Here is a 14,077-nt window from a genome sequence, read left to right as displayed (position 1 = left end):
CTCCTTCCACCATGTATGAACACAGTGAGAAAGCAGCTGCCTTGACCTTGAACTTCTAGGTTCTGTAACTGAGAAAACAAATTTCTGTTGTTTAAGCTACCCAGTCTAAGATATTTTGCTTTGGCAGCTAGTAAAGAACTGGAAGGGCCATTCTGGAGACCTCTTTACAATCAACATTGGGGACCATGTGCAGCGATTTCCCACAGATCCAACAGTTTCTTGCTTCACACTGTCTCAGGTGGAGGGTTCCCAACTCAGCCTACAGAAGCCCCCATCTTTGCAGAAAGGTGTCTGTGAAGATACAGATGCCCCAGCAGCCAGAAATGTCTAGAAGAGATAGCAGGACAGATATATATATATATATATATTTATGGATGTCAGGGGAAGAGACATAAAAATATATTAAAATCAAGTCCTTTCATATTCAACTTATTAATTAAAAAAGGTTATAATAGCCTTCAGGAGGAGACTTAAAAAGCAGTTGAACTTTTTGTGTAATTACATTCAGAAAGAACAACTCAAAATCATCTGCCAGAAGCCTCTCTGTTGGCAGGAGAATTTCAGCATCCGTGTGATGCTGGTGTACAGCTTCTTCCAGCAGGTGCATTCGTCTAATTACCCGAAGGCTCTCGATCCTTGGAAATTCTCGGAGAGACAGTGCCACTCAGAATCAAGATTGGTTTAGGAGATGCATATCCGTTCTTGTTGACACAGCCTGTTGTTGACACTAGCCCTTAACGTCCTCCAGTCAATGCTTTCTCTTCGAGGGCCTGTGCTGTAGCCACATCATGTGCTCATTGATGGCTGTGAGTCATTTGAGTCCTGACCTCGAAGCAGCCTTGATCTTGCCTTCAGATTCCCTGGTACCCTCCCTCCACGTGGAGGGAGTTCCAGGCAGGCTCTTTAGTTTGTAAAATCCTATTAGTTTCTTTCTAGCTCTAGCTCTAAAAATGAAATAGACCCATGGTACTAAGTGTGGAAGGCTTGCCAAGTGGTGCTAGTGGTAAAGAACCTGCCCGCCAATTCAGGAGATGCAAGCGCCTAGGATTCAATCCCTGGATCTGGAAGATCCCCTGGAGGGAGGGCATGGCAACCCACTCCAGTATTCTTGCCTGGAGAATCCCATGGACAGAGGAGCCTGGTGGGCTATGGTCCATAGGATTGCAAAGAGTTGGACACAACTGAAGCAACTAGCATGCATGCACACACTAAGTGTGAAAAGTTCAAATAATAAGAATGCAATAACAGTAAATCCATCACTCATCAGTGACTGGTATTTACATTTTAGTTGATTTCCTTCAAATAACGTTTCCTATGAATATGTATGTATTAATATATCTATATATGTGTGACTAGGTAATTATATTTATATACTTACAATTACATTCTCCATATAACTTTATGGCCTGACCTTATAAAAGTAATACAAGAATAAGATAATAAAAAAACAATAGAAATGGGTATACATGAAATGTAAGAGTTCTTACCAGCTAAACTTTATTTACGTGTCAGAGGTGACTATTTTTAATTATTTTCATTGTGAGTGCCTGTGGTGGATGAAATCGCTCCAGATAAGTGCTTCTGTGTTTTTGTTTCTCCACTTTAAATGGAATCTCTCCATCCTGTATTATGAATGATAGATCCCTGTTGCTTTACAGCACCCCTCCCATTTACCTGGGGCTTCTGTGATAGCTCAGTTGGTAAAGAATCTGCCTGCAATGCAGGAGACCTTGGTTTGATTCCTGGATCGGGAAGATCCCCTGGAGAAAATGTAGGCTACCTACTCCAGTATTCTTGGGCTTCCCTTGTGGCTCAGCTGGTAAAAAATCTGCCTGCGATGCGGGAGGCCTGGGTTCAATCCCTGGGTTGGGAAGATCCCCTGGAGAAGGGAAAGGCTACCCACTCCAGTATTCTGGCCTGGAGAATTCCACGGACTGTACAGTACATGGGGTCGCAAAGAGGCGGACACGACTGAGACGCTTTCACTCACTTCCCTTTCACCTTACACTGATTTTTATTTTTATTTTATTTTTACCAATTTTTAGTGTATTAGGGGGCCCAGGTTCCATTCCTGGTCAAGGAACTAGATCCCACATGCCACAACTAAGAATTCAAATGTCATAACTAATTTTTAAAAAGATCCCATGTGCCTCAACTAAGACCCGGCAATGGCAACCCACTCCAGTACTCTTGCCTGGCAAATCCCATGGACGGAGGAGCCTGGTAGGCGGCAGTCCATGGGGTCGCTAGGAGTCGGACACGACTGAGCGACTTCACTTTCACTTTTCACTTTCATGCATTGGAGAAGGAAATGGCAACCCATTGCAGTATTCTTGCCTGGAGGATCCCAGGGATGGCGGAGCCTGGTGGGCTGCCGTCTATGGGGTCGCACAGAGTCGGACACGACTGAAGTGACTTAGCATAGCATAGCATAGCAGTGTATTTAAAAAATATTTACTATTTATTTGGCCATGCCGAGTCTTAGTTGAGACACATGGGATCTTTTTAAAAATTAGTTGTGACATTTGAATTCTTAGTTGTGGCATGTGGGATCTAGTTCCTTGACCAGGGATGGAACCTGGGCCCCCTGCATTGGGAGTAGGGAGTCTTAGCCTCTGGATCCCCGGGAAGTCCCAACAGTGATTTTTGTTTTTAAATCTTTAAATAGCTTTATTGCTTCAGCTCATCTGCTTAAATCTTTATTGCTTTGTTCACTTTAAACAATACGTTTGACCCCCCATCATGAAAGACGAGGTACTTCACACACCACAATCCTTTTTCCTTTTTTTAAATCACTTTTATTACAATGGACATGAACTTGGGAAACCTCTGAGAGATGATGAAGGACAGGGAGGGCTGGTGTGCTGCAGTCCATGGGGTCGCAAAGAGTCAGACACAACTTAGCGACTAAGCAATAACAATCACTGGAGCATCAGAGGGTCAAGCATTTACACTCTGTTCTTTGTCTAGAATGGGAACTTCCATGATTTGTCTATCGATTTCAGATTCAAAAATAATAGTGTTTCTAATACTATGATTATGTAAATATTTTCCCCTGCAGAAACAAACACTGCATTGTTAACCCTTTGCCATTTGTAGGAGAAATGCATAAAAAAGATCCAAACAAATCATAACTTGGAAGCAAGAGTGAAGGAGGGAGGGGAAGTCCGTTCTGTTTATATTTGACATTTTTTAGAAGTGTTTTAGAGGTTTTGTTTTGAATTGATGACATAAATAGTATTTCTATTTGAAGTGTAATTGATTTACAGCGTTAGTTTCAGACAGGTATACAACACGGTGATTGAATATTTTTGTACATTATACTCCATTTAAAATTATTACAAAACAATGACTGTATTTCCTTGTGTTGTACAATATATCCTTTTTGCTTATCTATTTTTTGGTTTCTTTGTTTTAACTTTTTAAAAAAACTTCTGGCCACACCATGATGCATGTGGGATCTTAGTTCCTCCACCAGGAATTGAACCCATGCTCCCTGCATTGGAAGCACAGTGTCTTAACCACTGGACTGGCAGGGAAGTCTCCTTTGCTTATTTATTTTGTATGTAGTAGTTTATATCTCTTAATTCCCTATCCCTGTTTTTGTCTCTCTCCCTTCCCTCTTTCCACTGGTAAGCACTCATTTGTTCTCTGTATCTGTAAGTCTGTTTTTTTTTTTTTTAATTCTATATATTGGTTTATTTATTTTTTAGTTTCCTCATATAAGTGATAACATACAGCATTTATCTTTCTCTGTCTGACTTATTTCACTAAGCTTAATACTCCCTAGGTCCATGTCCACTGTTGTAAATGGTAGAATTTCATTCTTTTTTATGGTGGAGCAGTATCACATTGTATGTGTCTAACGCATCTTTATCCATTCACCTGTTGATGATGCTTGGGTTGCTTCCATGTCTAGGCTATTGTAAAAAATGCTGCAGTGAGCATTGGGGTACATGTATCTCTTTATATTTGACATTTGTTATGGAGATTTGGCCTCTCCTTCTTCTTGGGCAGATGATTCAGCTTCAGCCACTGTAGGCTGCTGTGAGTCCCTTTCCTTCCTGCCCTCCGGACTCGTAGTCCGATTTGCCCCCATGGTGATCCTCCAGGGTCACACCTCATCCTTAGATTTCACCCTTGATATTCATCCCACATTCTGATCTCTTGGATTTCTTTGTATTTTGCTGAAATAATTTATTGAGTAATCCTGTTTGCAAGTGTCCATGGATGTAAAGCTTTCTAAGCCTCTCTCTTGATTGGATGTTGACTGGGTGTAAATTTTTACTGTGAGGCTAAAGGACTTGTTTCACTGTCACCTAGTAGCTGATGATGCTGATCTGCACCTGATGCCTGTATGATTGTCATTCATTAGCAAGTTGTCTCGTCTCTGTTAGAAGCTTGACAGTGCTTTCTTTATGCTTGTGTTCTGAAACATTATGAAGTTTTGGATGATTGATGAAGTTTTGGCTCTATGACAGGGCTTTTCAGTCTGAAGGTTCATATCATCGGCTCTTGAAGTTTTTTCTTCTGTTACTTCCTTTCCTCTGTGTTCTCTCTTTCTGAAATGCTTCTTAGGTGGGTGTGGCCCTTCTTTGTTAATCTTTACTGTTTATTAATTGAAATTTCTACTTCTATTTTGCTATATTGTCTGTGTTTTCCATGACTTGTTCCTCTAGTTCTTCTGTTTTTTTCTCCAGCCAAAATTTTCACTTCCCTGACTTCCTAATCTCAGACTGCAAATTTTTCGTGGCAGCCTTTCAGATCTACCTGAAGTATTACATGAACATTCTTTCTATTAATAATTGTCTACTCTTTCTAGAATCATCCTTGTTATTTCCAGGGTCACCTTTTTTGGTAATGCTGATTTTCCTGAAGTGTCTGACAATTCTTGTTTGGCCCTTGGCGTTCCTGACTTGTCTGAATGAAATATGCCAACAAGAGTCAGGTTTCCTCTGAAAACCTTCTTTCCCTCAAATGAGAGATGGCAGCAAACCTTCAGAGCATGGGCCATGTTGATAAACAAGACTCATCTTAAGATTCAATACCAGGAGGGGATGAACAGGATGCCCCCATGCAAATGCCAGAGGAAGAGAGTCTCACCCCAAGACACCCCTCCAGCCCTCAGGCACATCTTTCCTTTTAAAAAACCTTGTTCTCTGAATGGGAGACTCAGCTTGGTGCTCCAAGTAAAGGGCTTTAATCAGTCCCCTTGGGGTCCACCCCATCTCCATTTAGTTCTTTGTACCAGTTAACTTGGGAGTGCTCTGTAGCGCCCTGCCACTCCTCTCTCCACCATGAACGGTCTTCCCTTGTCACACTTTCAGCCCTTCCTTACTCTGCTCATTTGGCTTCCCTGGTGGCTCAGATGGCAAAGAGTCTGCCTGCAGTGTGAGAGACCAGGGTTCGGTTGCTGTGTCAGGAAGGTCCCCTCAGTGCAGTCACGCAGTCGTGTCTGACTCTGTGAACCCATGGACTGCAGCACGCCAGGCTTTCCTGTCCCTCACCAATGCCTGGAGCTTGCTCAAACTCATGTCCATCAAGTCGGTGATACCATCCAACCATCTCATCCTCTGTTGTCCCCTTCTCCTCCTGCCTTCAATCTTTTCCAGCATCAAGGTCTTTTCTAAAAGTCAGTTCTTCACATCAGGTAGCCAAAGTATTAGAGTTTCAGCTTCAGCATCAGTCCTTCCAATGAATATTCAGGACTGATTTCCTTTAGGATGGACTGGTTGGATCTCCTTGCAGTCCAAGGGACTCTCAAGAGTCTTCTGCAACACCACAGTTCAAAAGCATCCATTTTTTGGTGCTCAGCTTTCTTTCTAGTCCAACTCTCACATCCATACATGGCTACTGGAAAAACCATAGCTTTGATTAGACAGACCTTTGTTGGCAAAGTAATGTCTCTGCTTTTTAATATGCTGTCTAGGTTGGTCATAGCTTTTCTTCCAAGGAGCAAGCATCTTTTAATTTTCAGGGAAGATCCCTTGGAGAAGGGAAAGGCTACCCACTCCATTATTCTTGCCTGGAAAATTCCATGGACAGAGGAGCCTGGTAGGCTTCGGTCCATGGGGTCGCAAAGAGTCGGACAGACTGAGCAATTTCACATGTATATATATTACTCTGCTCAATCTTGTCCATCAAATGAGCCAAGTAATTCTACCTTCCAGAGAGTTGCTGATGTTTTGGAGTTATGTTCTCCCTCTTCTCCACATTCAAAGTTTTATGATTTTATTCCATTTTGTCCCTTTATACCGTGATTTTAATGGGATTTTAGGAGAGAAAAATATGTTCCGTTTTCCGACTTGAAATACTTTGTAGAGTTGAGAGCATGTTATAAAGATTTCTACATCATTAAAAATTTAAGAAACAACATTGATATACAGCATACTCTGATATAAATGTATTTTGCTTATTGATTTCTAAGTTTTTAGATTTCTGTTTTGTTTTGTTTTCTTCTTTCTTCCTTTCTTTTCATTTCTTGTCTTTGTTTTTCCGATTTAAATACAACACAGTGCTTTTTTTTTGGTGCACAAGTCTTTGTCCTTATCTCTGGATAGATTTCAAACAATAGAATTTTGGGGTTAAAGGGTGAGAACCATTTTTTGAATGGATACCTAATGACCAAATTGTTTTCTCCAAGCTGTTGTTTTAACTGCTACAAAGTACTAGTCCCATTACAGTGTAACTAGCATGTTAAAAGTACCCCCTACCCCACTTGAAAAAGCAGATAGCCACAGTACTCTTGCCTAGAGAATCCCGTGGACAGAGGAGCCTGGTGGGCTGTAGTCCATGGGGTTGCTAAGAGTCGGACACGACTGAGCGACTTCACTTTCACTTTTCACTTTCATGCATTGGAGAAGGAAATGGCAACCCACTCCAGTGTTCTTGCCTGGAGAATCCCAGAGATGGGGGAGCCTGATGGGCTGCCATCTATGGGGTCACACAGAGTCGGACACGACTGAAGTGACTTAACAGCAGCAGCAGCATACAAATTACACTTCTTGACTACTTAGGAGTTCAACTATTGTTTTCATATTTTTTATGTTTATTTTTATTTATTTATTTTGGCTGCTCTAGGTCTTAGTTGCAGCAGTTGGGATCTTTGATCTTAGTTGCAGCTGGGATCTTTGATCTATTGCGACATGCAAGATATTTTAGCTGTGGCATGTGAACTCTTAGTTGTAGCATATGGGATGCTACAATATAGGAGTTCCCCTCCCAGAGATCTAACCTGGGCGCCCTGAATTGGGAGTGCTGAGTCTTAACCACCAGACCACCGGGGAAACCCCTTATATGTTTTATTTAGTTATTGTCTTTCCAGTTTAGCGAAGTGTTTGCTTCTGTCCTTTTTGTACTCCCCGTTTACCTCATTTTATTTTTGGTGTTTATAATGATTAGAAGTTTATGTTTTTGTAGTGGTAAGGTTCTCAGTCTTTTCCCTTGTAATTTCTTGAGCCATATTTAAACTGTGAATGTCCTTTAACTATAAAAGACGAGTTAAACATTTACATATATTTCACTCTAGGTTTTTGCTTATTTGGTTTTTTCTTGGTCTATTCCTTTTAAATAGTCTGGTGGTTTTGTTTATGTCTGACTGCATTAAATAGAAATTCTAGGGAAGTGTTACTTAATAGCAGAAGTAATGGGCATCTTGTCTTTTTTCTCATTTTAATGGCAATGTGTCTGCTGTGATTTTCAAAGTGAGGTGTGTGAAGTGTTTTTTTGGGTTGTAGGGAGAAAAAAGACAAAGAAGGGAATTAAGCTTTGCTAATACCGACTGTAGAGAGTGGCACTTACATCCTCAATTGGCCATGTGTGTGCCAGGTGTGATATGTTCAGGAAGGTGGATGTCCCATAAAGGAGGGCATTGCCATAGGACCTTCCCTGTGCACTTGTCACCAGTTACTTGTGACACAAATGCCTGACTAGGGAGATTTAGAGATTATATTAATCAATTTTAACTAGACTAATATCCAGAAAATAAACAAGATATCTGCCAGTGAGCCCCAGCTTTTGGATCATCCTGATCATGCAGGCCCAAGTGGATCACAAGGCAATGGCTGAGTTGGCATTTCCTGTGCTTCCCAGGGAGACCTTAATTAACCACTTTATGGGTTAAAATGATAAGCCATCAGACTGGGCAAAAGTTGACCAAAACAATTAAAAAACTTCTAAAATACTATCTAAAATGTTGATCTGTATTCACTTTCGTGAATAATGAAACCTGGCCTGGTCTTTAAAATGAGATGGAAAATGATTCTAGATGGCTTTCGTACCACAATAGAGTGTGCAGCTTTTATCAGGGCAAATTTCTTCCAAGAGTTGTCAAACAAAAATCGGAGTCACACACTTTCTGTCATAAACAGGCAAATGGTCTGCATTTGTGATCTCTTCTGAGATGGCAGGATGTCGTCTGCTACATAGACTTAAAGATGACATTTTAACAAGACTGAGGAAATAAATGCTTTTTAAAGGAAATTCATGCTAGGGAAAGAACAGTTTTGAGAATGGATGTTTCTGGAAATGTTTCAACCATTACTTGATTTTGTGATTAGAAAAGTATTGTGAGTGTGCTATCTATAAGCTCAAATCTGTGAAGTAAAAAAAAGTGGAGACAGAATTTTGTTAATTTCTTAATCTTCTAAGTGAAGAGATCAAGTATTTTTGGTTAAAAATAAGAAAATGCAACCGCTTTCAATCAGTTTGCAAAATCATCTGTTGACATTAAGGGAGATGAAACTTTACCAGCCAAATATCAGCAAAAATCTTGACGTGTTTGTGGGATGGATTGGAGAGCAAATATTATGATTTAGTAAATACTGACAATGACATTTTTCTTCCATTTGGATCTGTAAATTTTTCTGAGGTGTATTTTTGGTTATGGCAGAAGTTAAGTATGGACATACACACAACCTAAAACCATATCTTCAGATTACTATATAACAAAATGTTATGTCAAGATTTTCAACAAGCATGAATAATATTAAGTCACAGCTTTCCATAAAAATCCAATTTCTGTATTTTGAGAGAAAAACTGTTCATTTAAGTGGTGTTTTAAATTTATTAGTCTAGAGTTGCACGTAGAATTCTCATATTTCAGACTGCTCTATTCGTGCTTTCTCTGTTTGTTTTAATAAACTTGTCAGAGATTTGTCTGGTTAATTGCTTTTGTTTCAGAGAGCCAGCTCTTTTAATTTATCTGTTTTCTAATTTATCTCTTTCATTATTTCTTTTTTTCTGTTTTCTTAATTTATTTTGTTGTTCTTTTTCTAAAAAGTTTGTGTTGAAGACTTATTTAGTGTTTGCATTTTTCTCTTAAGAATACTAAAAAGACCTCGCAGTTTATCTGAATGCTACTTTGTTATGCGTAATATGCTTTTTAATAAGAATCATTTCCCTTTTAAAATTTTAAATATAGTCTATAATTTTAATTTTAATTTAAGCTTTGATATAGGAGTATGTTAAAATTTTCCATTTTAATGGATAAATTCTAGAAGGCAAAGGTCCAGCTTGGTGGTTATAGTTAATAACACTGTGTTATATACTTGAGAGCTGCTGAGAGAGTAGATCTTAAATGTTCTCACCACAGAAAAATGGGTAATTATGTGACATGATGGAGGTGTTAGGGAAAGCTGTGGTGGTCATCATTTTGCAACATATCAGGGTATCAACACTTTGTATGGCTTAGGCTTACACAATGCTGTATGTTGGTTATAGCTCAATAAAGTTAGAGAAAATATCCATTTTAGCATTTAAAATATTGACTTGTTATTGTTTCTATTTATATTCAATTGTGTCAGACCTGCTTTTGAAGATCTTTATTGAAGCTTGCTTTGTGGTCTTATATTTGATAAATTTTTGTACGTTTTGCAGATATCTGAAAAGTGACCTCTGGGTGGGCAATGGGAACACACACACATACACATACACACACTATATCAGCCTCCATAGAAAAATGTCTACCTCATTCATATCCTCTTTGTTTTTATTTTTTTGTCCTGGTGATTTGCCAAAGGCTTAGAGAGTATCTTTAAAATATTCACCAATTTAATATATCAAAAATGTATTTAAATTATTTTTACTTTATAATGATATGATACGTGATACAGAGGTTTGTGACTAATATATGATTATTTTGGATTTTACTCTTTTGAAATGTACACTGACCTTCACTATATTTTCAGTGCTTTTTATTTTGAATTGTTTTGCAGTTAGAACTTTCTTTTCTTTGACCTTTGCCTTTAAGTCTTTTTCCATAATTTATTTGGTAAACTTCTCTACTCATTTTAAGTGACCCTTAAAGGCAGCTGGGGATAGTTTCTCTGTTGGTGGATGCTTGCTATTGTGAAGGGAGCTGAGTTTCGTCTTGATCTTTTGTGGGTAACCTGTTTTTTCCAATCTGGATGCTCAGAAGAATTTTCCTTATCTTTGAAATTCAAAAATGTTGTAAGGATTTCTGGTTCTGTCAGTGTGGTCACTAAGCTCACGTGGATTATTTTCCTGCCATAAATACAGAGATGCAGGATAAAAATATAACAAAAAAGTTAAATCTGTAGCTCAACCAATTGTGTGCTTGCTTGCTTACAGATTTATCCTTCTCTTTCCTCCTAATTCACTCTGTATAGTAAGATCCATTCAAGCAAAGTACATTTCCAGATTCCCTGACCAGAGGGAGGTGCCAGCAGGAGGTGAGGAGGTGAAGATGGATTTGCCTTTGACAAATGTCTCCATGGTGCCTCTGTCTCTTAAGTGTTCCTGTCCTTGATCTTTGCAGAGCAGAGCTTTCCCTTGCACCGTCTCAGATCTTATTGGGCATCCTCTACCAGTTCTAGTTCCTCTGGGCACCCCAATTTTGAGGTCCAGGTAATACAGCCCTTTCCGTATGTGCCTCCAGACTAGGGGTGGGAATAACTTTCTGCTATTGCTGATCGCTGCTAACCAGGCTCTGGGGGGCTTTGCAGCCCTTCTGCCTGCTTGGTAGATAGCTCACTGTTTCAAATCCTTTTAATGAATTAGCTGACCTAGGCTCTGTTTTCCTGACTACATTCTTCCTGTTATTTTCACACTAAAATAACCTAGTGTGAAAGAAAGGAAGAGGAGACTCAGAGCCTAAAGATGAAAGAGTAGGGGTGGGTGCTGCTGCAGGGTAAGAGCACCCCATAAGACTCTGGCAGTTGGGAGTCTTGATGTCCATGCAGGGAAGAAAGGCGTGGGCTTAAATCCATAGCAGGCAGGAAACAGGAACTGAGACCCTGCTTCTACTGATGGCCGCCCCTCTCGTAAGTGGGGATTAGAGTCAGTCAGCCCACCGCTCAGCAAAGTGGCCAAGAAGCTTGTCTACTAGGAACTGTGGCTGCCAAAGGAAGAGGCACACGTGACAAATCAGAACTGCAAACCTGTGCCTGGGGTGGGGGTGGGGGTGTAGTCGACAACTGAACAACCCACGTGGTGCAGGCCTTCCAAGCTAAGGATGAACAGACAAACTTGTCCTCGACTGGTGAAGCCTGGGGGACCAGTGCCATGGATGTGGGTCGCTACGCAGGTGCGGCTCCAGAGGGAGAAAATGACACCCACTGAAGATGCTCCTGCCCACAAAGGGAAATCACACCTGGAAACTGTTTACTGCTGGTGACAGAGAAGCACCAAAAAGAAGATTAGTGCCTTAAGAAACTGAGGTAACAGAATGACATTCCAAAAGAAAATATGAAAAGGACAGAGAATAAAGATTATAATGAAAGATTATGCTCAGTGATAAATAAAAGATGGATTTATAAAAGAAGCATTACACTCCTAGAAATGGAAAACATCATCATTTACATGAAAACCGAGCAGACAGGTTAAACTGTAACTGTTACAGTTGTAACTGAATTACGTTACAACTGAAAAAAAGAATGTGAATGTAAAAATAATTTTGAAGAAATTGCTTATAACATAGATACACAGATTTTAAAAAATGAAAAATTTAAAAAAATTTTTAAAGAAAGTTGGAAGATACAGTATCAGTTAAGGTTTAGTTCAAGGACCAGTAGAGTTCAGGGACTGGGTATTTAAAGAAGGAAGGGATTTAATACAGGGAGTTTGATGCTTACAAAATTGTTGAAGGGCTCAAGGACTGGATTTTGGATGAGTCTCCAGAATGACTCCCAGAATAATTCAGATCAACACTCTAGGAGGCTTACTACCACTGAGACCCCACTGGCATATGCTTCTTGTTCCTAAAACTTCCTCTTGACTCCTCAAAAGCTGGAGGATGAACTTGAAGTTCATCTGAGGATTCAGAAACCATTGCTCTTCTGCCAACACCTTGACCACTCCTTCACAGCCAGGAAACTAGACAGTGGACAGAGGAACACTGTTGCAAGAAAGCATCATGTTTGCATGACTTTTCTTGCCTGTAGCAACAGCTGGAAATGGTCAGGAAAGAGACCTTCATCCAGTGGTGTGCTGCAGTCAGCTCATACCAGCCCATGAAAGCTACAACTGGTGAAGCTGGTGGCACTGGTGCCAAGGGTGTGGATCTTGTTAAATGTTCAGGAATTTTATGAGCCAGTTATTAAACATGGCTATACTTAAAGGCATGATAAGAGAAATCTAAATGTAAATTCTCAGATGAAGTATAGACTTACAATGAAATAAAGAAATGAAATGGCCAAAAACCATATAAAAAGATGCCTGAACTAGCAGTCAAGGAAATCTAGTTAAGAAAAATGAAACGGTCTGCTTATACTCAGTGTCAGCAAGGCTCTGGGGGAAATAGACATGCTGATCGGTTAATGGTGGGTCTGTAAATTGTTACAACTATGATGATGGTTTTAAAAGATGTCTACAAATTCTCTGATACTTCATCTTTCAAAAGATAGAGCCTAATTTCCTTCCCCATGTGTGTGGGCTTCGCTTAGCATCTTGCTTCTAATGAATAGAACGTGTTGAAAGTGACTGTGTGATTTCTGAGACCAGTTCATAAAAGCACCCTCCTCCTGTGTCTTGGAACACCTGCTGGGGAAGCCAGCTGTCCTATCATAAGAACACCCAAGCAGCCCTCTGGAGAGTCCCCCGAGGATGTTGTTAACAGCCACGTGAGTGCCGTCCTGGAAGTGGATCCCACAGCTCCAGGCATACCTTCTGATGGTGGTAACCCTGGTCAGTGTCTTAACTGCAACCTCATAAGACCGACTGAGCCAGAACCACCCAGAGAAGCAATTCCTGATTCCTGACCCATGGAACCTGTGAGACAATAGATATTTGCTGTTTTAAGCCACTAAGTTCAAGGGTAAGTTGTTATATAGCGATAGACAGCTAAGCCGACCACTTTGGAGAGCACTTTGGAAAAATGCTGTAATATTTGATCTAGGTGTGAAGGATGGAGAAATTTCCCGAAGTATATGCAAAGAGACACGTATGAGGATGTTCACTGCAGAGTGCTTTTCTTTCAGTTGGATAGTAGATAAATAAATTGCAATATGGAAAGCTATGGCACAGTTAAAAGTAAATTAGGTATGTGTATATGGATTTGGCTAAGTCCCTAAGCTCTAAGATAGATTGAAATGTGCACATTGCAAGAGCATATGTATACTGTGATATATTATTTATGTAAATTGAAAGATAGATACAGCAATACTGTGTGTGTGTGTGTGTGTGTGTGTGTGTGTGTGTATGTTGCTCAGTCATGTCCGAAACTTTGCAGCCCCATGGACTGTAGCCTTCCCAGGCTCCTCTGTCTGTGGAATTCTCCAGGCAAGAATACTAGAGTGGGTTGTCATTTCTTTCTCCAGAGGATCTTTCCAGGGATCGAACCTGGGTCTCCTGCATTGCAGGCAGATTCTTTACCGTCTGAGCCACTGGGAAAGCCCAGAGCAATAATATAATATATTCTATATAATTATACCCATAAAACCATGAACCAGAAGGATACATTCTGCCTCCTGAATAGGGTTGTTGCAGCAGAGTGAAGGAAGTGGAGAAATACAATAGGTGGGCAGGGCTTCAATATAAGATATTTCTAAAAAGAAAGCTAAAGCAAATGAGGATAAATATTAGCCCATATTCAGTCTGGGTGGTGGGGCCATGGCTCATT

General features: G+C 40.1%; 1 protein-coding gene across 3 annotated transcripts in view; it reads left to right on the top strand.

Annotated features, from left to right (window-relative positions):
- CALN1 (calneuron 1) overlaps nucleotides 1-14,077 on the top strand; it is a 462,927-nt gene that overhangs the window by 73,708 nt on the left and 375,142 nt on the right. The window contains exon 1 of one of the 3 annotated variants that reach the window (XM_086374690.1): nucleotides 13,141-13,273. The exons of the other annotated variants lie outside the window; for them this stretch is intronic. The gene's annotated coding sequence lies outside the window, so the exon portion shown is untranslated. Of the gene's footprint in view, nucleotides 1-13,140; nucleotides 13,274-14,077 lie in introns of those variants that run through there. 3 annotated transcript variants of the gene reach the window in all.

This window comes from Bos grunniens, chromosome 25 (genome assembly GCF_055505025.1).
Source record: "Bos grunniens cultivar Pamir isolate PY7600 chromosome 25, Bosgru_T2T1.0, whole genome shotgun sequence".
NCBI classification, from domain to species: Eukaryota; Metazoa; Chordata; class Mammalia; order Artiodactyla; family Bovidae; genus Bos; species Bos grunniens.
This window is presented reverse-complemented; position numbering and strand designations above follow the sequence as displayed.